This window comes from Nylanderia fulva, unplaced genomic scaffold (assembly GCF_048542155.1).
Source record: "Nylanderia fulva isolate GAGA-0341 unplaced genomic scaffold, ASM4854215v1 Scaffold149, whole genome shotgun sequence".
NCBI lineage: Eukaryota > Metazoa > Arthropoda > Insecta > Hymenoptera > Formicidae > Nylanderia > Nylanderia fulva.
In genome coordinates this window covers 217,773-245,310 of record NW_028189719.1, presented here as the reverse complement: position 1 = coordinate 245,310, position 27,538 = coordinate 217,773, and the positions used below count along the sequence as shown (strand labels likewise).

At 34.0% G+C, this 27,538-nt stretch overlaps 2 pseudogenes across 1 annotated transcript; both read left to right on the top strand.

Annotated features, from left to right (window-relative positions):
- Positions 1 to 12,135: 12,135 nt before the first annotated feature.
- On the top strand, positions 12,136 to 14,869 carry LOC114936546 (uncharacterized; annotated as a pseudogene). Its single transcript, XR_014924205.1, has 3 exons — positions 12,136 to 12,555; positions 12,760 to 12,931; positions 13,075 to 14,869. The product of XR_014924205.1 is annotated as an uncharacterized LOC114936546 (transcript).
- Positions 14,870 to 21,679: 6,810 nt separating this feature from the next.
- Positions 21,680 to 27,280, top strand: LOC146724116 (uncharacterized; annotated as a pseudogene).
- The last annotated feature ends 258 nt before the right edge of the window (positions 27,281 to 27,538 follow it).

Genomic DNA, 27,538 nt, shown 5'->3' with positions numbered 1-27,538 from the left:
GTTTATTGAAGCCGCCCTTCAAGAGTTGGCTTATTATCTAGTCTACGCGTACAGAGGGGAATCGCAGGAAGTGCGGACCGCGACCAACTTATACGGACGCGGACACGATTTATAACTAAGGAATACAAGTAATGCAACGGACGAAGCGTGACCAAATCATACGGACATGGACACGACTTATAACTAAGGTTTACAAATAATAACGCGACGGACGAAAACGCGACCAAATCATACGGACGCGGGCACGACTTATAACCAAGGTTTACAAATAATAACGCGACGGGTGAAACGCGACCAAATCATACGGACGCGGACCCGACTTATAACCAAGGTTTACAAATAATAACGCGACGGACGAAACGCGACCAAATCATACGGACGCGGGCACGACTTATAACCAAGGTTTACAAATAATAACGCGACGGGTGAAACGCGACCAAATCATACGGACGCGGACACGACTTATAACTAAGATAGTAGCGCGGCGGACGAAATTTACCCAACGCGGCGTGGATACGAGCGCCCTGAAAAGGGCGAGCTCCGTAAACCGCCTTGGATTCGGGCGCCCTGAGAAGGGCGAGCTCCGCAAGATGTCGGTGGCTCTCGGAGGATCCGGTGACCGAGGAAACTCGGCCTTCCCGACGAGAACGCTCGTCGGCCGGGGTGATGTTTGGAGTGGATCCGGTGCCCGAGGACGCTCGGCCTGCCCGACGAGAACGCTCGTCGACCGGGGTGATGTTCGGAGAGGATCCGGAGACCGAGAATGCTCGGCCTACCCGACGAGAACGCTCGTCGACCGGGGTGATGTTCGGAGAGGATCCGGAGACCGAGAATGCTCGGCCTGCCCGACGAGAACGCTCGTCGACCGGGGTGCTGTTCGGAGAGGATCCGGTGACCGAGGACGCTCGGCCTGCCCGACGAGAACGCTCGTCGACCGGGGTGATGTTCGGAGAGGATCCGGAGACCGAGAATGCTCGGCCTACCCGACGAGAACGCTCGTCGACCGGGGTGATGTTCGGAGAGGATCCGGAGACCGAGAATGCTCGGCCTGCCCGACGAGAACGCTCGTCGACCGGGGTGATGTTCGGAGAGGATCCGGTGACCGAGGACGCTCGGCCTGCCCGACGAGAACGCTCGTCGACCGGGGTGATGTTCGGAGAGGATCCGGTGACCGAGAACGCTCGGCCTGCCCGACGAGAACGCTCGTCGACCGGGGTGATGTTCGGAGAGGATCCGGTGACCGAGGACGCTCGGCCTGCCCGACGAGAACGCTCGTCGCCCGGGATGGTTAGGAGGTGAGGAGTGGTCCTTGAGTACGCTCAAGAGACCAGGACGGGACTGGTCCCGAAGTCTCGGCTGCGCCGCTTTATACAGGGTTTGTCCGGAAAGTAATGCGTCGCATTTTTTTAAAAAATAATTTATTGATCGCATAGGTAAAACAACTTAAAATTGTTCGAAGTATGACCCTTCTGCGTCAATACATTTTTGCCAACGCGATTTCCATGCGTCATAAGATTTCTGGAACTCCTTGACTGGGATGCTGTTCAGGGAGGCCGTCGAAGTAGCTTGTACGTTGTCAACCGACTCGAGCTGTTGTCCTTTGAGCTCCCTTTTCAGCCGAGGAAATAAAAAAAAGTCCGCCGGGGCCAAGTCGGGACTGTAGGGCGGCTGCGGCACCGTTGCCACACCGATCCGGGTCAGGTAGGCCGTAATAACAAAGGCGGTGTGAGCCGGCGCGTTGTCGTGATGGAGTTTCCATGAAGCGCGGATCTCCTTTCGGACGCGGGCGATCCTGTGATTCAGTCTCTGAAGCACTTCCTTGTAAAATTGAGCGTTGACAGTCTGGCCGGGGGGTACAAATTCATGGTGCACTATCCCCTTTGCATCAAAAAAAACAATGAGCATTGACTTCACCCGGGACTTGCTCATGCGAGCCTTCTTCTGGCGCGGCGACGACGTCGTGTGCCATTCCGCACTCTGCCTCTTTGACTCCGGATCGTACTGAAAGACCCATGACTCATCCCCAGTGATAACGTTGTTCAGGAAATTGGGATTATCTGCACAGAGTTGCTTGAGTTCTTCACAAACTTCCACTCGGTGTTGCTTTTGCGCATCGGTCAACACTCTGGGCACAAGTTTTGCGCAAATCTTCCGCATGGCCAAGTCTTCCGATACAATCTCGTGAACAATCGTTTTCGGCAAGTTCAATAATTCCGACATTAAGCGAACATTCATTCGACGGTCTGAATTCAATAATTGGCGCACACGAGTCACATTGTCGTCCGTTCGCGATGTTGACGGGCGTCCTGCGCGGGCCTCGTCGGCGACCTCCTTCCGACCTTCTCTAAACATCTTGTGCCATCTGTTTGACTGCGATTTGGAAAGGCAATCGTCCCCGAAAACTTTCTTGAGCATTTCAAAAGTTTCCAGCGGCGTCTTGTCCAGCTTCACGCAAAACTTTATCGCATAGCGTTGCTCTATCGTTCTCTCCATCACAAGTTCGACGCGACCACTAAGCAGAGGTTCACAGAATAAGCCGTCCTAACCCTCCAAGCGCATGGAAACAATTGAGCGACCTACCGTTGGAAAGCTAAGGGTACCCCCCTTCCTCCCCAACCGGTCCCATCGCTCTGCGATGTATAGTCGCGTCACAAAAAAATGCGACGCATTACTTTCCGGACAAACCCTGTATACCCGTCGGTCAGCCCCCTCCAACTAGCTTGGAGTGGGGCGGTTCGGTCGGGTGGGGCGAAAAGGCAAATTCCCACGTGTTCGACGTGTGGTGGCCCCGACAGGGGCCGTTTATATGAGCGCGGGCGGACGGTCGGCCTCGCGCTTGCGCGGCTTCTAGTGACGACCAAAGCGGGTCGTCACAAAGAAACAAAGAAATGTATAAAATTCTTAAAACTTTGGGATGGAAAAATTGCCCCCTCTTGAAAAAAATTCTGCGGACGCCCTTGGTTGTATGCGATAGTGTTTTATTAGAATGTTATACTTTCAGAGTTTTTAAAACGCCATATTCATCTCGACTAAGAGCCAAACGCGATGTTATTGCGACAAATTAAGATAAGAAATTTTTGGAAAATGAGGAATTTGAATCCTATGGTTGGGATCTCAGAAATTCCCCTTGTTCCTTCTCTTAACATCCCCTGTAAAGAAAAAGACGAGAAAAATATTGATCCGAAAGTCGGCTGAATCGGGAAAGGTCTAGCGGAAGGTCTCGGGTTCGTTTCCCGATTCAGCCGACTTTCGGACCAATATTTTTCTCGTCTTTTTCTTTACAGGGGATGTTAAGAGAAGGAACAAGAGGAATTTCTGAGATCCCAACCATAGGATTCAAATTCCTCATTTTCCAAAAATTTCTTATCTTAATTTGTCTAAATACTTTATGAACAAAATAACAATTTCCATCGTATATATAGGAATTGCATAATTTGGGAATTGTCTCCGAAAAATATCTGTTTATTATATATATATATATATATATATATATATATATATACACGTCGTGAGCATATAACGGGGACAAAATTTCAAGCGTATGCATGTTTTGGGAACATTTGTATATTTTGGGGACAAGCTTCAAACTACACACATATCAAACACGCATAGTTCGGAGCCGATCTCCTATATATATATATTATACTCAAAAATGTAGTAATTATAATCTTCGTAGAAAGTTAATATTCTTTTTATAATTTTTGGCTACCTCCGTATCTCTTAACTATGGGATCTATCAAACAAATTATCTATAAATTATCATTAAGGTTACTTTAATATAAAATAATTTTATAACTTCAAATTTATTCAGTGAAGTTATCCATTAGTAATTCATAAAATTTAAGGTGTTCAAACTGTAAGTGTAATATGTATAGGAAGAATGTCTCCGTACCACGCATGTTTGATATGTGTATATAATTTGAAGCCTGTCCCCAAAGTATACAAATGTCCCCAAAGCATGCATACGCTTGAGATTTTGTCCTCGTTATATGCTCATGACATATATACATAATAAGTATATATATATATATATATATGTATATATAATAAGTATAACAATATTAAATTATAAATTAATATTAATAATAATAATAAATAATAAATTAATAATTATTAATTTTAATATTAAGGATGAATGCTGGAACTTGGTGTACACGCAACGACAAGAATAATGTCCGGTTTTTTATTTTTTAGTTATTACGGTTCAAAGTTTTCTTGTAATGATTGAAATTATTATACCAAATCGCATAGGAATTACAAACAGTCTTTATTTATTTCCTCGGTTTTGTCGCGGATATAATGCGACAGTACACTTACTATAGTAAATGCTCGAAATGACCTCCGTTAAATTTCAAAGAAACTTGGGCATGTCGCAGACATCAGGATTTTCCAGCGGATTCGCTAGTCAGTGTGTGTATTATTTTGTTATGTCTGTGGCAGGACCGATGAAATAAATAAACACAGTTTGTAATTCTTATGCGGTTCGATATAATTTTTTCAATCATTACAGGAAATCTTCGAACCGTGGTAATTCCAGAAATAAGCATTTTTGACACCATGTTTATAGCATTTTTTGCTTGCTTAGATTCCTCGAACTTATTCTCAAAGTTTGTAGATTTGTACGGACCATTTAGATACATCCTGCGTCTAATAGTCCTCGAAGTATGCGGTCACTATAAAGTATACTTTTGAACACATGTTTTGGGGACAATATAAATATTTTTATCATATATGTAAATTGTATAGTTCGGGAACTCTCCCCAAAGTATTCGTTTATTATATATACATGTATATATATAATAGTCCTCAAAGTATGCAGTTAACAGAAGGAAGACCTCAAATTTAAACGCATGCTTTGAGGACAAGGTAAAAACGTCCGTCGTATATGTGAATTGTATAATTCAAGGACTGTCCTTGAAATATTCGTTTATTATATATATATTAAAGTCCCCAAAGTATGCATTGTGTACTAAAAAGTTATGTAATTTAAAAATTATTGCCTTATATAAAGTTTAATAAGTTTGGACATGTTACTGTAACAATATTATATACATTTACGCAAAAAAATGGGTTGTCTCAAACTATGCGCTTGACATATATATATATATATATATATATATACATATATGTATGTATATATATGTATGTAGATTAGAGTGTAAAAATGTGTGTGTGTGTGTGCGCGTGTGTGTGCGTAGAAACAGGCCTATCTTTTATAATTGATTATAAAGTAAATAATTCTTTGTAATAAATAAATGATTTATATAAAATTTTATTTTTAAAGATTAAAGAGTATTTTTGAGATTGAATAGATAATAACACAATTATTATCAAAACAGAGCAGTAGTTAGATGAGAATAAATCATATAAATCATTTATTTATTACAAAAAATTATACACTAAAACTTTATAATCAATTATATTCATAAAAAATTTTTATATATTTTTACATTATAAATTAAATTATTTTTATTTTGGTAATGTAGATTATTTTTAAAAAATTATATACGTATGCATGTATGAAAGAATGCAATGTAGAAGAGAGAAAATAGACAGAGAAATAGAGACAGATAGATCGATAGATAGATAAATAGATAGATAGACAGATAGACAGACATATAGATAGATAGATAGATAAATAGGTAAATCGATAGATAGTTCGATAGATAGACAGACAGATTGCTAAATAAATCGATATACATGTGTATATATACATATACAGGGTGTCCCTAAAAGATCGGAACACTGAAAAATCTCGAAAAGTATACGTTTTACAGAAAAAAGTTTTAGACAAAAGTTGTAAAAAATCTATTAATTGATTTTATCAGTTTGACCTTGGATTGCGTTACCAAGATCAGAATAAGATCACCTTGAATTTCTTAAATGGAATCCTATATTTTTTATTACATATTCTTGTAGCTTATCTAGAAAGCTTTTCAAAACACTAATAATATTTTTCATGGAGTACTCTTTGAGTTACAAAGAGTAACAACTTTTTGACATATAATGTAAAATATCTTTGTAAAATATTCCATTTTCGGTAATCATATCTTTTTTTGCACGGAATAATAAGACCAATAAATTGGTGTAAAAAAAACACAGTTGCTTATGAAAAAAGTATGCTTGCTGAATATTGATTACATATTTTTTTTTTAACAATTATCTGTTTTTTTTTATTGATCTTATTATACTTTGCAAAAAAGTAGGTATGATAACCGAAAATGGAATATTTTACAAAGATATTTAACATTTTATGTCAAAAAATTGTTAGCTTCTAATCTTTATAACTCAAAGAAAATCAATTGAAAAAGCACTCAATAAAAAATAATTTTATTATAGTGTTTTGGAAAGCTCTCGAGATAAGCTACAAGAATATGTAATAAAAAATATAGGATTCCATTTAAGAAATTCGAGATGATCTTATTCTGACCTTGATAACGCCGTTTAAGGTCAAATTGATAAGATTAGTAGATAGACAATGAAAATCTAAGTTATTCTTTAAAAAGTCCGTCAATAGAAGAAAAAGATGTCGATTATTTTACTATTTCTCTTCATCCCAATGAATTTCAATCAGAGCCTGTCAATCCATTACACTAATGAAAAATGGTTTGTCAACATATCAGGACAATCCATTCCAGATGACGTTTCTAATCTGTTGCAATTGGGAGATTAATTCTGCCTTCCGTTTGTCGGAGGTAAGGATAAATTAATAAACAAATTTATCAAAGATATTGAATTTAGTTTAAAGAAAAACAAAGAGAATAAAAGATTAAAAATCAGGAATTTATTAATACCACATTTACAAAAATTCAAAGACAAAAAATATGTACAATTAAATGAAAATAAGGAATTCAGTCGCCTGTGCGTATCAAATCATAAATTTAAAAAAGAACACCCTGAGATTATTTAACGTATAAGACGGGCAACAAGAGCCAAATCGCGGATGACAATGCGTTATCCTAACGAAACTAAATAATTTTTCGTTAGAATTAAATACCGGTGCACAAGGCACCAAATTTTTACTTGGACACGGCCAAGATTTTAAATATGAAATAATCTCATATTTTGAGATTTAATTTCAATACCCCTTTAACCCCCCTACGGAAAATAAATAAATGAATGCAAGAGAAAAATATAGATCCGAAAATCGCTGAATCGGGAATCGAACCCGAGACCTTTCGCTTGCCGGGCGACTGCTCTTCCAGCTGAGCTATTCAGATCCTTTCGATTCTATACTTTTCTCTGTTATATATATTAATGTTGGTAAACAAACGCATTTTTTAAGCCAGCGTGTATCAAATATAAGAGTTTTAACAAGGCTCTGTAATATAAATATAAATTTAACGTATAAGACGGGCAACAAGAGCCAAATCGCGGATGACAATGCGTTATCCTAACGAAACTAAATAATTTTTCGTTAGAATTAAATACCGGTGCACAAGGCACCAAATTTTTACTTGGACACGGCCAAGATTTTAAATATGAAATAATCTCATATTTTGAGATTTAATTTCAATACCCCTTTAACCCCCCTACGGAAAATAAATAAATGAATGCAAGAGAAAAATATAGATCCGAAAATCGCTGAATCGGGAATCGAACCCGAGACCTTTCGCTTGCCGGGCGACTGCTCTTCCAGCTGAGCTATTCAGATCCTTTCGATTCTATACTTTTCTCTGTTATATATATTAATGTTGGTAAACAAACGCATTTTTTAAGCCAGCGTGTATCAAATATAAGAGTTTTAACAAGGCTCTGTAATATAAATATAAATTTAACGTATAAGACGGGCAACAAGAGCCAAATCGCGGATGACAATGCGTTATCCTAACGAAACTAAATAATTTTTCGTTAGAATTAAATACCGGTGCACAAGGCACCAAATTTTTACTTGGACACGGCCAAGATTTTAAATATGAAATAATCTCATATTTTGAGATTTAATTTCAATACCCCTTTAACCCCCCTACGGAAAATAAATAAATGAATGCAAGAGAAAAATATAGATCCGAAAATCGCTGAATCGGGAATCGAACCCTCGGTCTCGGGTTCGATTCCCGATTCAGCGATTTTCGGATCTATATTTTTCTCTTGCATTCATTTATTTATTTTCCGTAGGGGGGTTAAAGGGGTATTGAAATTAAATCTCAAAATATGAGATTATTTCATATTTAAAATCTTGGCCGTGTCCAAGTAAAAATTTGGTGCCTTGTGCACCGGTATTTAATTCTAACGAAAAATTATTTAGTTTCGTTAGGATAACGCATTGTCATCCGCGATTTGGCTCTTGTTGCCCGTCTTATACGTTAAATTTATATTTATATTACAGAGCCTTGTTAAAACTCTTATATTTGATACACGCTGGCTTAAAAAATGCGTTTGTTTACCAACATTAATATATATAACAGAGAAAAGTATAGAATCGAAAGGATCTGAATAGCTCAGCTGGAAGAGCAGTCGCCCGGCAAGCGAAAGGTCTCGGGTTCGATTCCCGATTCAGCGATTTTCGGATCTATATTTTTCTCTTGCATTCATTTATTTATTTTCCGTAGGGGGGTTAAAGGGGTATTGAAATTAAATCTCAAAATATGAGATTATTTCATATTTAAAATCTTGGCCGTGTCCAAGTAAAAATTTGGTGCCTTGTGCACCGGTATTTAATTCTAACGAAAAATTATTTAGTTTCGTTAGGATAACGCATTGTCATCCGCGATTTGGCTCTTGTTGCCCGTCTTATACGTTAAATTTATATTTATATTACAGAGCCTTGTTAAAACTCTTATATTTGATACACGCTGGCTTAAAAAATGCGTTTGTTTACCAACATTAATATATATAACAGAGAAAAGTATAGAATCGAAAGGATCTGAATAGCTCAGCTGGAAGAGCAGTCGCCCGGCAAGCGAAAGGTCTCGGGTTCGATTCCCGATTCAGCGATTTTCGGATCTATATTTTTCTCTTGCATTCATTTATTTATTTTCCGTAGGGGGGTTAAAGGGGTATTGAAATTAAATCTCAAAGTATGAGATTATTTCATATTTAAAATCTTGGCCGTGTCCAAGTAAAAATTTGGTGCCTTGTGCACCGGTATTTAATTCTAACGAAAAATTATTTAGTTTCGTTAGGATAACGCATTGTCATCCGCGATTTGGCTCTTGTTGCCCGTCTTATACGTTAAATTTATATTTATATTACAGAGCCTTGTTAAAACTCTTATATTTGATACACGCTGGCTTAAAAAATGCGTTTGTTTACCAACATTAATATATATAACAGAGAAAAGTATAGAATCGAAAGGATCTGAATAGCTCAGCTGGAAGAGCAGTCGCCCGGCAAGCGAAAGGTCTCGGGTTCGATTCCCGATTCAGCGATTTTCGGATCTATATTTTTCTCTTGCATTCATTTATTTATTTTCCGTAGGGGGGTTAAAGGGGTATTGAAATTAAATCTCAAAATATGAGATTATTTCATATTTAAAATCTTGGCCGTGTCCAAGTAAAAATTTGGTGCCTTGTGCACCGGTATTTAATTCTAACGAAAAATTATTTAGTTTCGTTAGGATAACGCATTGTCATCCGCGATTTGGCTCTTGTTGCCCGTCTTATACGTTAAATTTATATTTATATTACAGAGCCTTGTTAAAACTCTTATATTTGATACACGCTGGCTTAAAAAATGCGTTTGTTTACCAACATTAATATATATAACAGAGAAAAGTATAGAATCGAAAGGATCTGAATAGCTCAGCTGGAAGAGCAGTCGCCCGGCAAGCGAAAGGTCTCGGGTTCGATTCCCGATTCAGCGATTTTCGGATCTATATTTTTCTCTTGCATTCATTTATTTATTTTCCGTAGGGGGGTTAAAGGGGTATTGAAATTAAATCTCAAAATATGAGATTATTTCATATTTAAAATCTTGGCCGTGTCCAAGTAAAAATTTGGTGCCTTGTGCACCGGTATTTAATTCTAACGAAAAATTATTTAGTTTCGTTAGGATAACGCATTGTCATCCGCGATTTGGCTCTTGTTGCCCGTCTTATACGTTAAATTTATATTTATATTACAGAGCCTTGTTAAAACTCTTATATTTGATACACGCTGGCTTAAAAAATGCGTTTGTTTACCAACATTAATATATATAACAGAGAAAAGTATAGAATCGAAAGGATCTGAATAGCTCAGCTGGAAGAGCAGTCGCCCGGCAAGCGAAAGGTCTCGGGTTCGATTCCCGATTCAGCGATTTTCGGATCTATATTTTTCTCTTGCATTCATTTATTTATTTTCCGTAGGGGGGTTAAAGGGGTATTGAAATTAAATCTCAAAATATGAGATTATTTCATATTTAAAATCTTGGCCGTGTCCAAGTAAAAATTTGGTGCCTTGTGCACCGGTATTTAATTCTAACGAAAAATTATTTAGTTTCGTTAGGATAACGCATTGTCATCCGCGATTTGGCTCTTGTTGCCCGTCTTATACGTTAAATTTATATTTATATTACAGAGCCTTGTTAAAACTCTTATATTTGATACACGCTGGCTTAAAAAATGCGTTTGTTTACCAACATTAATATATATAACAGAGAAAAGTATAGAATCGAAAGGATCTGAATAGCTCAGCTGGAAGAGCAGTCGCCCGGCAAGCGAAAGGTCTCGGGTTCGATTCCCGATTCAGCGATTTTCGGATCTATATTTTTCTCTTGCATTCATTTATTTATTTTCCGTAGGGGGGTTAAAGGGGTATTGAAATTAAATCTCAAAATATGAGATTATTTCATATTTAAAATCTTGGCCGTGTCCAAGTAAAAATTTGGTGCCTTGTGCACCGGTATTTAATTCTAACGAAAAATTATTTAGTTTCGTTAGGATAACGCATTGTCATCCGCGATTTGGCTCTTGTTGCCCGTCTTATACGTTAAATTTATATTTATATTACAGAGCCTTGTTAAAACTCTTATACCCTGAGATTATATTCACACGAGCGGACAAAGGCAACGTCACTGTGGCAATGAATAAATTAGATTATGTAGACAAACTAAAACATATGTTAAATGATATAGATACGTATATAGAAGTACCGAAAAACCCTGATAAAAAAATTGAACAAGAACTTAATGACATTCTTAAAAAATGAAAAAACAAAAAATATATTACACCTCAGCAATATTTTAGATTCAGATCTAGTGACGGGCCTTTGCCAAATATATATGGTTTACCGAAAATACACAAAGAAGAGTTTCCGCTAAGAATCATTGTTTCTGCGTTAAATAGTCCTCTATATAACATTGCGAGTTTTGTTCAACGAACTTTACTTAAAAGTCTTCCAACAGCGAGAAGTCATGTTAAGAATAGCTTCCAGTTATACAATAAATTGTCAAATTTAAAGATAGATGACACTTATATGTTGGCTTCCTTTGATGTCATGTCCTTGTTCACAAATGTACCGACGGATTTGGCGATGAAGAGTATTTCTAATCGTTGGTCGTACATTGAAAAATTCACTAATATACCTAAGAATAAATTTTTACATATGACGAAATTTATTCTCGATTCCACTTATTTTTAATTTAATAATACAATTTTTAAACAAACATTTGGAACACCTATGGGTTCTCCACTATCGCCTATTGTGGCTAATCTTTTATTACAAGATTTAGAAAATAAAGTTTTATATAAATTTGACAAAGATATTAAGTTTTACTACAGATATGTTGATGATATTCTAATTGCGATCAAAAAAGATGCTTTACAGAACACATTAGATATGTTTAATTCATTTCACGATAGAATCAAATTTACATATGAATTTCAAGATAATGGATCTATAAACTTTTTAGATTTAAAAATTTATACCAACAATAATAGGATTATAATAGATTGGTACCAAAAAAATTCTTATTCGGGCAGATATCTTTCATTCTATTCAAATCATCCTACCTGCCATAAAATTGGTACTATCTACAGTTTAATTGACAGATCTATATTATTATCACATCCTAAATTTCACCAAAAAAATATAAAATTTAACATCAATATTTTATTAAGTAATGGATATCTTCTTCAGTTTATATTCAAATATGCTATTTCCAGAATAAAAAGTTTAATATTCACTAAATTAAACAATGCTAAATTTAATGTTAATGACAATATTACTAATAAAAAGGAGAAAAAATTCATAGCTGTTCCGTATATTGCAGGGTTGGGCATTTATCCGTAAACTACAATAGTCTACGTCTACGCGTAAAGAATGTAAACTATGTATGCCATGTAATCTATGTCAATTTGAGTGCAGAGCCATCTACAATAGATGCAATAAGCATTAAGCCGCACGAAATATAATTTATCCAATCGAAAATATCGAAATAACATATTTGCTTTACACTTAAAGGAGGCTATATTTATGTTATTTTGTGTGCAACAATGCCTCGAAAAATAAACAAAGGTTTTAATGAATTAGATTTTATACCAGTGAAAAAAGAAAATAAATATTATGCCTATTGTACATACTGTAAACTAAGTGAACTAAGCAATACTGCCTTTTGCCGTTTACAAGCTCACAGGTAATTATAATATTTCTGAATTAATTTCCTTATTCTAGTCTGCATATGTCTTTTATATTATTATATAATTAAAATAATTATAAAAAGTATATTACACAATATATTTATAACCTAACTTAACACATTCATATAATTTAACCTAAGTTAACACTTTATTTTATTCTAAATATATCCTGCTGAAAAATTGTACTTTTATTTTTGTAGAACAATATATAAAAAAACACAAGAAAATCTATTTTCTGGCACTGCTACATGTAGTAATATCGACATTGAAAATACTGAAATTGTATTTGAGAATAATAACATGGCTGGAACAAAATCTTCTCGCATGGAAACTCAGTTATGTAATTCTAGTTCTGATGAGGAAGATATTCAGGTAATTATATCAGTGCATTGTCTATTATATAGGTATATATATACAGATGTGTTGAGAAAAAGAAGTGATTGCGACTATATCAATAAGTAAAAAATATACACATGTGTATGTACTAAAGTACTAATTATACATTTCTTTTACAGATTACTGATATCACAAATAAAAATGTAACCAATAAAGAAAATATTTCAAATATTTTAACATCAAATAAATCTAAGGCTGCACAAACCTCAGATATAGCCTCACGAACTTTAAAACGAAGAAAAAAAGAAGAATTACTGAGTGATTTTGTAGATAAAGTTTCAAATGAACAGTTAGATCAGTTTCATACAAAATTAAGTACCTTCTTTTTTGGCTGTAATATTCCTTTTAATGTTATTGAGTCGGATCATTTTAAAAATTTTATTGAAGCTCTTCGACCTGCATATGCGATACATTTACCAGGGCGCAAAGCCTTGTCAACAATTTTATTAGAGAAAGAATATGAACGATGTCTCAAACTGTCAAAAGAACTTATAAATTCCCAATCTGTGCTTCTTATAGATGGAAAAATACTTCTAATAATACAAAAACTGTTGTTACTATGTTACATAATGCTAAAGGATCGACCGCATTTCTTAATGCATGGGATATGACTGAAGAAAGTGAAACAGGTGATAAACTCACCGAGATTGTAAATGAATCCATCCAAATAGCAAAAGATTTATATGAGACAACAGTATATGCAGTAGTATCCGATAATGCTGCAAATATGTTAAAAATGGGTAGAAATGTTGATATTTGGCATAGCACTTGCAACAGCCATACTGCAAATTTGCTTGCAAAAGACGTCACGAATGAAACGCTCACAAAATGTGTTAAATTCATTTTGAAAGAATTCAAACATTCACTCTTCGAAAAAGCTTTAGTTAATATAGGAGGTACAAGAATAATAACTCCTTGTGATACCCGTTGGTGTACATATCGAGATTCCTATGTTTGTCTTTTGAAAAACATTCCTTATATGAAAAGATTAATAGTTGATGATGATCGATTTAAAACAATGAAAACAACAGTCAAAGCAATGATATTTGATGACTTTCTAGATGATGTTAAGGATAACATTCAGATTTTTGATCCAATATGTAATTTAATAAACTTTGCACAAAAATATGAATCATCAGCTGCGGAGGTAGTACACCTTTGGTTAACTCTTCATTTTCCAGAAAAATTTTGCAACTTCCAACCTTTATTAGAAAATCGAAAAAAATGGCATTTAATATTTATGTACTTGTAGCATATTATTTGCATCCAAAGTACCATAATGATACAAGTGAAACGTTGTCAGTTGAAGAATTACAAAAAATACAGACTTTCCTTTTAGATACTCTTGATTCAAAAGGAGTACATGAACTTCATGAATTTCAATCGAAAAATGGTATTTTTAAGACTTTGTTCAATAAGCACATTGAAGATGCAATACTTTTTTGGAGTATGGCAAAACTTCATCATCCAAATTTATCTACTTTGGCATTAAAATTAGAAAGACTGCCTGCATCATCAGCTCAAATTGAGCGAATATTTTCAAATTGATCCTTTGTACATTCGCCCATACGAAATCGTTTAGATTTCGAACGATCCAGAAAACTGTTACACATATATTACACTCACAAAGTTCTGATTCAAATATTTGCAATGATTATTAAAAAATATATTAATTTTATAGATTAATGTTTTTTTTAATAAGTGTTATAACTTATATAATCTAAAAGCACAAAACAAGTTTAAGTTCTAAAATTGTTATGTTCAATATATATGACATATATTATATTACTTTATAAAATTTATAGTTACGTTCAACATATATTAACTATATAGATAAGTTTAATTGTTTCTTTTATTATAATTATATAGTTACCAGTTGTTTATAAGAAAAAAGCGTGATATTAAAAAAGAACACGTGCAATTATTCATGTAAATGTAAAACAAATGAGTTTATTTTTATTTTTGTTAGTAATTAGACTTTTTGTAATGAAAACTTTTTGTGTATTGTAATAGAAAATAAAATTTAATTACAAAATAAAACATTCATTTTTATATGTATCTAGAAACCTACTATGTAATATAATAAAACAATATAAATAATGTTATTAGTTATTATTTATTAGATTACTGGCGGCCTGGCGCACGTTACACGTCCATGTCCATACACATAACTTTTTTCAATTTTTAACATTATAAATATTTTGTTAATTAATAATAAAATTGTATAAAAATACTACATTTACTATTTTATAATATAATCTTTGCATTCTGTCATCTAATTAATCTAATTTATAAAATTTGCATAGTTTACATTAGTATAAAAAAAGTCCATGTAAACATCACGTAAACAATACGTAAACAATGGATGTAAATGTAATTTTGAAATCTACGGCACAACCCTGGTATATTGGTGGATTATCAGAGGGAGTATGCGAAATTTTCAAAAAAAAACAGAATATGCCACAGGCTTCAAATGTTTCCATCGTCTAAATAAATTTATTAAGGTGCATAAGGACTCGGCACCAAAGATGGAGACCAATAATGTTATCTATAAAATTAATTGTAACGATTGCAATGCGACTTATGTTGGTCAAACAAAAAGACAATTGAAGACAAGAATAAAGGAACATAAAAATAATATTAGATATTTACACACGAAACCTTCGGTAATATCTGAACATATTATCAGTGAAAATCACTCTATTGATTGGGAAAACATAAAAATTCTTGATCGTGAACCCAATCATTATAAACGATTAATATCAGAGATGATTTTCATAAAACAACAAAACAGAGGTTTAAATAAAATTGAAGATTTAGATACATTAGATACAGTACCGGCTTTAGGGTAGGGCGCAGTGGGGCGACTGCCCGGGGCGCCGGATCTGTAGGGGCGCTGCTGCCCGGTGCTCCATAGAGTCCCTCTAATAAGATGTCGCGACTCTTATTAGAGGGACTCTAGTGCCCCCTAGTATGCAAGAGTACCTATATCTCCTTACTGTGTTATACCCTGACATGCTCTCTATACCTTTGTATATCTTTTGATTCTTTTGTCTCACATCTGTATTTATCATGGCTATCGCGTTCTCCGCTTTGTGCGGATCTTCATCGCCACGCTTGACGCTCGACTCCCTCACCACGCGGGCGCCTTCCACCGCTTTGCGCATACTCGTACGATTGGTAGGGCGCTCCCACCACCTGCAAAGCGCGCGTAGTGGGGATCGTTGCAGCTCCCGTACTTGTTTACTTGTTTGCATGCGGTCTGGAATCTAGAATTCTGGACTCAAGCGGTGCTCGGTCCTCTAAAAAGTCTCTAAGTCTCTAAGCTTCCTTTTTTTTTACTGATTAATTGCATCAGTAATTAGTAAGAAAGATTTTTTTTCAACATGTCCGACCATAGAGTGAAAAAAAACCATCTGGTTCGGAATACCGAAAACGCAAGGCTGAAAAAGAAAAAGAGTTTCAGCAAGCCAAAAAATTTATAAGTCTCGATAAATATATTGAAACAAAACAGCGAAACGAAAATGAAGGTAATTTAGAAGGTGTTGCTTCATTTTCTACTGCCTCTACATCAGTAAAAGAACCCTCCACCGAGCTTCAGGGCATAACTGAAACGAGAATTGATGAACTCTTCAATGAAAGTAAAATTTCATCAGACCTGACTCCCATATCCGAGCTTCCTCAAAATCCTGATGACTCATTATCATTTTCAGGAATTACTAATGCATCATTAGAGCTTGGTACAGTTAATTTATCAGATGTAGGTACTTGGCTGGCTATTCGGAATAGCAAAACTATTGACTATATAATAACTATGGGTCCAACGCAGATTCACATTGATCGAGATAACTTTCCGAAAGATGAAACCGGTCGTCATTTCTCAAGTTCTCACTACTCTAAGAAACTTGCAAATAATGAAACAATCCAACGTCGTTGGTTAGTTTACTCTATTTCTAAAGATCGTGTTTTTTGTTTTTGTTGTCGGCTTTTCAATAGTTAGTCAGCATCGAGTTTAGTGTCTGAAGGATATAATAAGTGGAAACATTTGTCTGAAATTCTGAAAATGCATGAAAACAGCACATTCCATAAGAAATTTTACCATCAATGGTTTGAAGCTGAAATGAGATTGAAGAGAGGAAAAACGATCGATTGTGAAGAACAAAAATTGATTAGCAGAGAAACATTACGGTGGAATAATGTTTTGATTCGGTTGATGAATATTGTTCTTTACCTCGCTGAAAATAATATGGCGTTCAGAGGAACCTCAGACAAATTATACACACCGAACAATGGAAAGTTTTTGGGACTAGTACAATTAGTAGGCAAGTTTGATCCGATTATGCAAGAACATTTGAAGTTGGCAATGTCGGGTGATATTTCAGATCACTATTGCGGAAAGAATATTCAAAATGAATTAATAGATTTGATGGGTGAAAAAGTCAAATCTGAAATTGTATCGAGAGCCAAAAACTCTAAATATTATTCTATCATAGCTGACTGCACTCCAGATATAAGTCATATTGAACAACTTTCTTTAACAATTCGATTTGCTGACTTATCAGATGACAATATAAGCATAAAAGAGCATTTCATAGAATTCATTCCTGTCGGTGACTCTAGTGGCGCAGGACTTACTGAAGTAATTCTAAATGTGCTAAATAAACACGGACTTGAACTGCACAATTGTAGGGGTCAGGGGTATGATAATGGAGCAAACATGAAGGGAAAAAATATTGGTGTACAAAAAAGAATCTTAGATTTAAACCCCTTGGCTTTCTTTGTACCGTGTGGCTGCCATAGCTACAATCTCGTATTGTGTGACGCTGCTAAATCGTCGGTAAAGTCAGTTACTTTGTTTGGGGTTTTGCAGAGATTGTTCACACTGTTTTCTGCTTCTGTTAATCGATGGAAAATCTTAACCGATCACTTAGGACTCTATAGTTTGAAAAAACTGAGTGACACACGTTGGGAAGCAAAAATAAACAGTGTAAAAGCAATCCGCTATCAAATTTGTGACGTTCATGCTTTAGTTACTTTGGCTAACAAAACTGAGAAAAGTGATGTTACTATCTCGCACGAGGCAATCACTTTAACAGAACAGTTAAAAGATTTTGGCTTTATAGTTTCCCTAGTTGTTTGGTACGACATTCTTTTTCAAATCAATGTCGTGAATAAATCTCTGCAGTCAAAAACCGTGGACCTCAGTAAATGCACAGAAATGCTGGAAAACTGTTGCAATTTTTTAGAAGAATACCGAAAAATTGGTTTCAAGAAAGCTCTTTCAACAGCAAGGGATCTGGCGAATGAACTACAAATCGAGCCTGTTTTTAAACCAATGAAAAAAGTACGACGCATAAAACGCCAGGCTGGTGAAATGGCCACGGACGAACCTATCGAATCCCCAGAGAAAAAATTTGAAATTGAATTTTTTAATAAATTGTTGGACGTCTCTTTAATGTCAATAAAAGAAAGGTTCAGACAGTTACATAACTATTCAGAAACATGGTCTTTTTTGTACAATATAAAAAAGATACCTGAAAAAAATGAACTTCTGAAATTCTGTACTGATCTCCAATTAAAACTTACTGTTGGTTCCGATTCCGATATAGATGGTTATTTATTGTGTGATGAACTCATAAGTCTTAAAAATTTTTTTCCAGATGACGATGATATTACTCCCATTTTCGTTTTAAATTTTATTAAACAGCGCAATATTTATGAACTATATCCAAATGTATGGATCGCGTTGCGCATTTTGGTAACTATACCTGTAACGGTAGCTAGTGGAGAACGCAGTTTTTCGAAACTTAAGTTAATAAAGACTTATCTACGATCAACGATTTCACAGACAAGACTTACTAACTTAGCTACTCTTTCAATTGAAAATGAAATTGCCGCAAACTTGAATTTCACCGATTTGATTCGAGTGTTTGCCGATAAAAAGGCCCGAAAAGTGAAATTTTAATAAACTTCCGTAATCTCTCAAAAACTCTAGTTTAAGCTTTGTCCTCTAAGAAACCCGAAATAATAAAAATATATAAAATACAAAAAAATACAAAAAATAAAAATATAAAAAAAATATAAATATATAAAAAAACAAAAACAAAAAAAGAGCTACAAAAACTTTCTACGTCCACGTCGTTAGCTCTGGGTAAAGCTAAAGGAAAATTTTCTGAATTTTTATATGCGTGCATTCGTTTATATCCGTTCAGGCTAGTAAAGATATCGAAAATTGAATGGGCGCCACGATAATCTTGCCCAGGGCGCCAATGTTGCTAAAGCCGGCACTGATTAGATAGCAGTTATTTTCCTTTATTGGAGACTTACTAACAAAATTTTCAAACAATTTCTACAAAACATGTTTACCAATTAGCAGTATATATATATAGAGTGCCAGGTCGCGACTCGTATTACTTTTGTATTTACAACATGAGTATCAAGATGTTCTATCTTTCTGTGACTAGTGTCAATCTATGGTTTTTTAATTTGGAAGTTAAGGTAAGAGTTATATTATAAGTTACTTGAATTTCGATTATAATGTTTGAAGAAGTGTTAGATGTAATAACAAATTTTAATAATAGAAATCGCGAGACCTAGGACATATTTGAGGAGAATTGACTTAATACGGATCGCATCGTACTGGCTTAACCAACGTTTCACTATGTTTTAACTAATTATGACTGAAGAGACGCAAGTAAGCGTCAAAACGTCTCATTGTATTATTGTAAAGTAGATTTATATGATTTGATGTAAAGTTTGGAAATATATATGTTTGACATCAATTCACACAGCTCGTAATAGGCTCATGTTGTTTTATCTCTAATTTATTAGTAAATAGATTTTTTTCCCTACAATTTTTGTCTGAAACTTTTTTCTGTAAAACGTATACTTTTCGAGATTGTTCAGTGTTTCGATCTTTTTGGGGCACCCTGTGCGTGTGTGTATATATATATATATATATATATATATATATATATATAGGGTGACCCATTTTAACTTAGGCAGCCAAATAACTCGAAAAATAAGCACACTACAAAAAAATGTTTAGAATCAAAATTTCGTCATTTCAAAGGGGACGTACAATGACGTTAACATCAACCCCCCACCCCTCCCCTGGGCGGTGAGGGGGAGCAAGTTTGAAATCTTGAATGGGAACCCCTATTTTTTATTGCATATTCGGAATCTTTGGCTAAAAACACATACAATTTGTCTGAAACATTTTTCTCGATTCATGATAGATAAAAAATAGGGGTTCCCATTTAAGATTTCAAACTTGCCCCCCCCCCCATCGCCCAGGAAGAGAGGTGGGGGGCTGATGTTAACGTCATTGTACGTCCCCTCTCGAAATGACGAAATTTTGATTCTAAACATTTTTTCGTAGTGTGCTTATTTTTCGAGTTATTTGGCTGCCTAAGTTAAAATGGGTCACCCTGTATATGTACATGTATAAACAGTATAATATTCTATGTACTGTATACAATAAAATCCTATAAAATTATATTTTATTTATAAATATTATTAATATTGTTAATGTATATGTATATGTATATTACAATTTTATTAATTTGTATAATCTAATATTATTTTTATTGTAGGTAATTTAGAAAGAAAACAAATTATAGACACTATTAGGAAGAAAGGTAATTTTATACATAATACAGATCCTTCTCTAAACACAGGAGAGTTAATATGATATAATAGTTTGTCGAAGGCCAGCCACAAATAGTTGTAAAACAGTACAAAATTTTACGTGTTGTGCAAAATGTAAAGGATGGTTCACTAAAAATAATATCAGACATCATTTTAAGGAATGTATAGATGTAAATACATCCAAAGGGAGAAATGTACAAATCTTAGGACGTGCTGTGATGGGAAGAATCCATGAATGTGCAAGTGAGATAGTAAGAAAAGTTTTATTCCCAGTTTTGAGGGAAGATAATATTACGCGATGTATTAGATACGATAAATTATTAATAACATATGCAAATAAACTATGCATTAAGTACAATCATCAACATCAACAAGACATGATTCGTGCTAGACTTCCGATTATTAGGACGGTTTCTTATCGCAATAAAAGAGTATAGATCTAACAGAGTTTTCTGATATATATGATCCTTCCATGTATGATGATTGTCTCAAGGCAGTAAATAAAATAGCTCATTTTGATGATATTAATAAAAAATATGGTGCACCATCAGTTGCATCAAATATTAGAACATACATAAAACAAATTGGTAATTTGTTAATAAGTGAATGCATAAAAGCAAATGATATAGAAAAGCAAAATACCCAGTGGCGGATTATACACGAGGCGCATGAGGCGCACGCCTCAGGGCCCGGTCGCTGCGAGGGCCCGGCCTTGCAGCGTATACTGCTCGGTTGGTCCTCGGCGGCGGCCGGCGGCGGGCGGCGGCGGCCGGCGGCGGCGGCCGGTGGCGGCCGGCGGCCGATTCGTGCGTGCGCCGTGCATGTCACTTGTTAGTCGTGACTCGTGTGATCGTGTCTTGAAGCATTATATCAGAAACGGAAACGAAAGTACGTATACTATATAAATAAAGGAAGTTTAACTTTAATTAAAATTAACATTATTCATTCATATTATTTATTATTTTAGATTTAGACAAAATGAATTATAAACACGCTTCTGGTTTTGAAAAACGAAAAAAACGAAAAATTCTCGAAGAAGCAAAAAAACAATTGCCAAAAATAACAAACTTTTTTATGGCAAAAGATGAAGTACACGATGAAAATACATCAGATTCAGAAAAAGACGAAGGCGAAATGATCAACAAAACCAGTAAACATTTATTATTAGATGAAATTGGAGATTCTGGTTCTTTTATACCTGCATCGAGTGAGGCACATGAATTTATCGAGACTGATAGTAATAGAAACCGAAAAGAAGAAAAGAGCGAAGCTAGTCTACAAATAGTACAAGAACCTCAAGAAGAAAAGAGCGAAGCTAGTCTACAACGAGTACAAGAACCTCAAGAAGAAAAGAGCGAAACTAGTCTACAACGAGTACAAGAACCTCAAGAAGAAAAGAGCGAAGCTAGTCTACAACGAGTACAAGAATCTCAAGAAGAAAAAATAATAAATAGTAATGAAATTAAGAAGGTTCTCAAAGTGTCTGAATGGTCTGCTGAAATTATTAGGAATAATAAATTTATAGAAAGTATAGTTAAAAATAAGCCAAAGAGCGATACTATCGAAGATACGGGTAAAATATACAAAGATGGCAATCGTACTTACTATAGATGTTTAAAAGAATCCGATTTTTATCGCTTTAAACCAAATGGAGAAAAACTAAAAAGAGAATGGCTAATATATGATTCGCATAATAAATCTGTGTACTGTTATCCCTGCAAATTATTTTCGAAGGAAATTACATTTTTAAGTGATTTCGGCTATAATGATTGGAAAAATCTCACAAGAACACTTAAAAATCATGAGGAAACTAAATCTCATTTAAGCGCTATGGTAACATTAGCTACAAGATCATCTTTAGTCGGAACAGTAGACATAAAATTAAGGTACCAAATTCAGGAAGAAGAACAATACTGGGGAAAAGTCCTAAAGCGTATACTCGCCACAGTCAAATTATTATTCAGACAAGGTCTAGCTTTTCGGGGATCCGATGAAAATCTTGAAAGTCCTTATAGAGGCAATTATTTAAGTTGCTTAATATATCTTGCCGAATTCGACGATTTCTTAGCAGAACATCTATGCCGCTATGGAAATCAAGGAAAAGGTTCTACCAGTTATTTATCTCATCATATATGTGATGAATTTGTTCAACTGATGAAGGATAAACTACTTGATACTTTCACGGCTGAAATTAAAGCTGAAAAATATTTTTCAATTATAGTTGATTCCACTCCAGACATAAGCCATTGTGACCAACTAACTTTTGTTGTAAGATATGTACATGAAGGGCAAGTAGTAGAAAGATTTATGGGATTTCTTAAAATTGAAAAACATACCGCCGAATACTTGCAAGAGATTGTTTTAAATAATCTTAAACAATTGGGACTTGACATTGAAAATTGTCGTGGTCAAAGCTACGACAATGCCGCTAACATGTCGGGAAAATACAATGGTTTACAAGCAAGAATAAGAACTCTATCTCCCACTGCTGTTTATATACCTTGTACCAATCATTCCCTTAATTTAGTTCTTAATTTTGCCTGTGAAGCTTGTTCCCAAGCTGTTGACTACTTTAATTTAGTTCAAAATATATACACATTTTTTTCTTCGTCCACACATAGATGGCAAAAATTAAAAGAAAATTGTAGTCCCGTCCCAAAAAGATTAAGCGATACTAGATGGTCTGCTCGACATGATGCAATACATGCTTTAAATAAAAATTATAAATCTATTCAAAACATTTTCATTTGTCATCACTTGTTACTTTTGTTGACGAATTTAGAGAAAAATTTGATGAGTTGGAAAATACAACTAAGTTAATGACTGGAAATGATGTACAATATAAAAACGAAACAAAGAGAACAAAAAAAAAGAAAAATATTTGCAGACGAAATCAGAGAAAATGAAATTCAGTTGAGTGGGCGTCAAAATTTCAAAGTAAATGTATTTTATGTTATTTGTGATGGTTTAGCACAGGATTTAAAAAGAAGATTGAAATCATATTCAGAAATTGAATCCACTTTTAAATGCTTTTTTACAAATAACGACAACATTATCGATGAATCTTTGGCAAATCTTTCTGCAAAGTATCAAGGTGACATTGAAACAGTAAATTTAAAAGAAGAGTTTCAACATTTTAAAATCCTGTGCAATAACACCAATTCCGATACCATTTATAAAAAATTAGAACAAGCGCAATGTGTTAGATCAACATTCCCCAATATTATTACTTTATTAGAAATTTATTTAACCATCCCGTTATCCAATGCCTCTGCAGAGAGATCGTTTTCGACATTAAAACGAATAAAAAATTACTTAAGATTGACTATAGGGCAAACCAGACTGAATGCGCTTTCTTTGCTATACATAGAGAACAAAAGTATGGACAACATTGACTGTGATGCTATTATCAAAGATTTTGCTTTAAAGAAAGCAAGAAAAAAATATATTTGTTAATTAACTTAATTAAGTACTAAAGATTAAATAGTAGTAGTAAAACTACTTTTACATTATTATTTTGCTTTTTTATTTTATTTTAAGTTCTTATGTAAACAAATATGTTTATTTTATTTTAACAATTGTGTTAATTTTATTTTAACAAATGTCTATTTTAACAAATGTCTTTATTTTATTATAGTAAATAACAAATAAATTTATAAATGTTTATTTTCTGGTCATTTGTATTTTTTTAAGAAAGCAAAAGGGGCCCGGAAATTTTAGCGCTTCAGACCCAAAAGTTCCTTAATCCGGCCCTGAAAATACCACAGAAAATTTTTTAAAATTAGTACAAGATTATGGAATATCTATAAACAAAACAGTAGAAGAAAACATGACACAACATAAAAGACAGAAAAAAGTTACATTCCCATCTATGGAAGACATAAAAAAACTACATTTATATCTAAAAAGCGAAAGAAAATTATTATATACAAAACTCCAGAGAAAATTTATGTACAAAACATGGCTAGAGCTTGCAAAAGTTACCCTTACGTCTACACAAGTCTTTAATAGAAGAGCAGAAGAAATTGAACGAGTTACTATAGAAGATTTTAATACTCGCGAAGGTATAACAAAAAATACTTATTTAGATTTATATAAATCATTAGGAACAAATTTACAACAGGTAAATTGTTTTGGCGTATAAATAAAATACAAATTTTATGTAGTGCGTAATGTAATACAAAGTAATAACTCCATAACTTTTGTATATAAGTTGCTGATAAATACGTAAGATTCTTAATCCGTGAGAAATTAGGCCGCACAGTGCCTGTGATTTTAGACATGGAATTAGTTTAATGTATTGAACTAATTTTGAAGCATCGAAAGAATGCATATGTTCCTGAAAAAAATCCATGTGTTCGGCATACCTAATAACAACAAACGCTATTTTAAATATTTAAGAGCATGTGTTCTTATGCGATATTTTTCTAAAAAAATGTAATGCACAATTACCACATGTATTAAGAGGCACTGAATTACGCAAACACATTGCTATAACATGCATTACATTAAATTTATCTGAAAATGAAGTGGATGATTTGGCAAACTTTATGGGACATCATGAAAAAATTCATAAACGCCACTACCGGCAGTCAATACCAGCATTAGAGATTATTCGTATGACAAAGTTTCTTGAGGCAGCGTTAGGTGAAAATGTGCAACAGCAATCCAATAGCGATTCAGGTATAATACTACTTGTTTTGTTATTTTATATAATATTTAAAAGTTATGTATTTTTTTTGGTATAAGTTGTTTTTTATAAAAACATTAACTATTCTTTTTTAATTTTTGTATTTTATTATACATACATATAGTTAATCAGAACACAAAATTAAATGCAATTATAAATCAGTTTACAAAATTAAGGCTAATGTATTACAACCATGGCTCGATATGAAGAAATTAAGCAAAGTAACAATGAATCAATGAACATAACAATGAAATGTTTCAGTCTTAATTTGGATCTTTTTCAATCATTAAAGTATGAATATGTTAATATGAATATGATATATTGAAGAAGATCCAAATTGAGACCGAGACGTTTCATTGCTGCATTTATTGCTGCATCATTTAATTTTTACGTATTGACATCTGCAGTTGTAACACATTAGCCTTAGTTTCATGAATCAATTTGAATATACAATACAATATTACGATAATTGTTATATAAATATATTTACATAATATTGTATTATTAATAATAGAAGAAGAGCTACAAGATACAAATAAAGATGTCTCGAATGAAGAATGCGATACCGAAACATGTATGATAAGTTCATGTGAGCCTCTTTCTTTACAATCTGGAGAAAACAAATATCCTAAAACTTGCATAACAAATAAGCAACAAAAATCTATAAAAAGAAAAATAAAGCATCAAAATCATGCAATTGTGTATAATGATAATGATTGCGATAAAAATTATTCTCCAAAATTAAAAAAACGTCGCAGTAGTAAGTTAATTTTCTTTTCTATTTTACACGGCTCTCTTTTACAAATTTATAAACTATAAGATTGTATTCCTTTAAATATTATTAGTTTTGCTTTTATGTTTATGTCGGAGCATGTAATTGCTAACATGTAATGCATTAATTATATATATTTATTGATATACAGGGTGTCCCATAATTCGCGAACCACCGCGAATGAGCAGATAGAGCGTGTTAAACAGAATAGAAAAGTCCTGTATCATTTTGCAATATTCGCAATAATTATTGAGTTATTTATTAAAATATCTAAACGAATAAGCAGGTAAAAAGCATTATTTGATCGAGAGGCGGTGTTATGCAGCGAGCGGCGACCAATGTAGTGGCGCTGAAAAGTAAAATGATACTTTTGATACTAAGCGGTACATGCACACCGAGTCCGGCCTACCGCTTTCTACCCGCTCATTCGTTTAGATATTTTAGTTAATAACTCAATAATTATTACGAATATCGCAAAATGATACAGAACTTTTCTATTCAGTTTAACACGCTCTATCTGCCCATTCGCGGTGGTTCGCGAATTATGGGACACCCTGTATATAATTATTGATACAATTTCAATATACATAATAAATATGTTTTTTATTTAAAAATAATAAACAATAGTCTACTCTAGCTAAATTTAAATTATTTATATTATTTACATTTTTTATTTCTGTATCAATTTTTTTAATTTTACATTACACTTTTCATCCGTTTTTTATAATTATAATTTAGCATTTTTATATTAATAAAATAGTTTTTTCACTATTTTAACGAAGACTTTAAAGTAATCCGAAACATTAATATATAAATAAATAAAAATTTATATTATAAGTTCGGGTGAATAATTCCTATATGTGTTTAATAATATTAATATTAATAGTATCAATTTTATTAATTTGAATATTTAATTTATTATATAGCATCCCCATTTGGTCAAACAAAAAGAAGACGTTGAACAGAAGAAGAGCGTAATGCAGTACTTAAAGAATTTTCAGAAGAAATTACTATTTCACAGTTGCCATCTAGCAAAAAGATTTCTTACGTAAAAGAAATAAATAAATACTTAGTCAATCGATCTATTGCTCAAATTAAAACATGGCTTCATAACTATATATATTGTTACGTCCTCGCGACGTCTCTTGCGCTGTCTCACAAAAAGATGTCACTCACACTCTCACTCGCGTCCGGAATGAATAAATTCTCGTAATGAGGAAAGGAGTTTTAATTAAACGACCCAATACAATAAAGCAAAGAAATACAATATATTGTTACGTCCTCCGGACGTTCTTTCTCGCAAAAGACGTCTCTCGCACACACTCTCACTCACTCGCGGCTCGCGAAATAAATACACTCTCTTATGAAGAAATGATCCTTTATACAATGATGAAATACAATGACTAATGTACACGCGAAAGAAAGAAGATTGCTCTCTGGTCAAGTCACGTCCGTACGAGATGACAGCTAG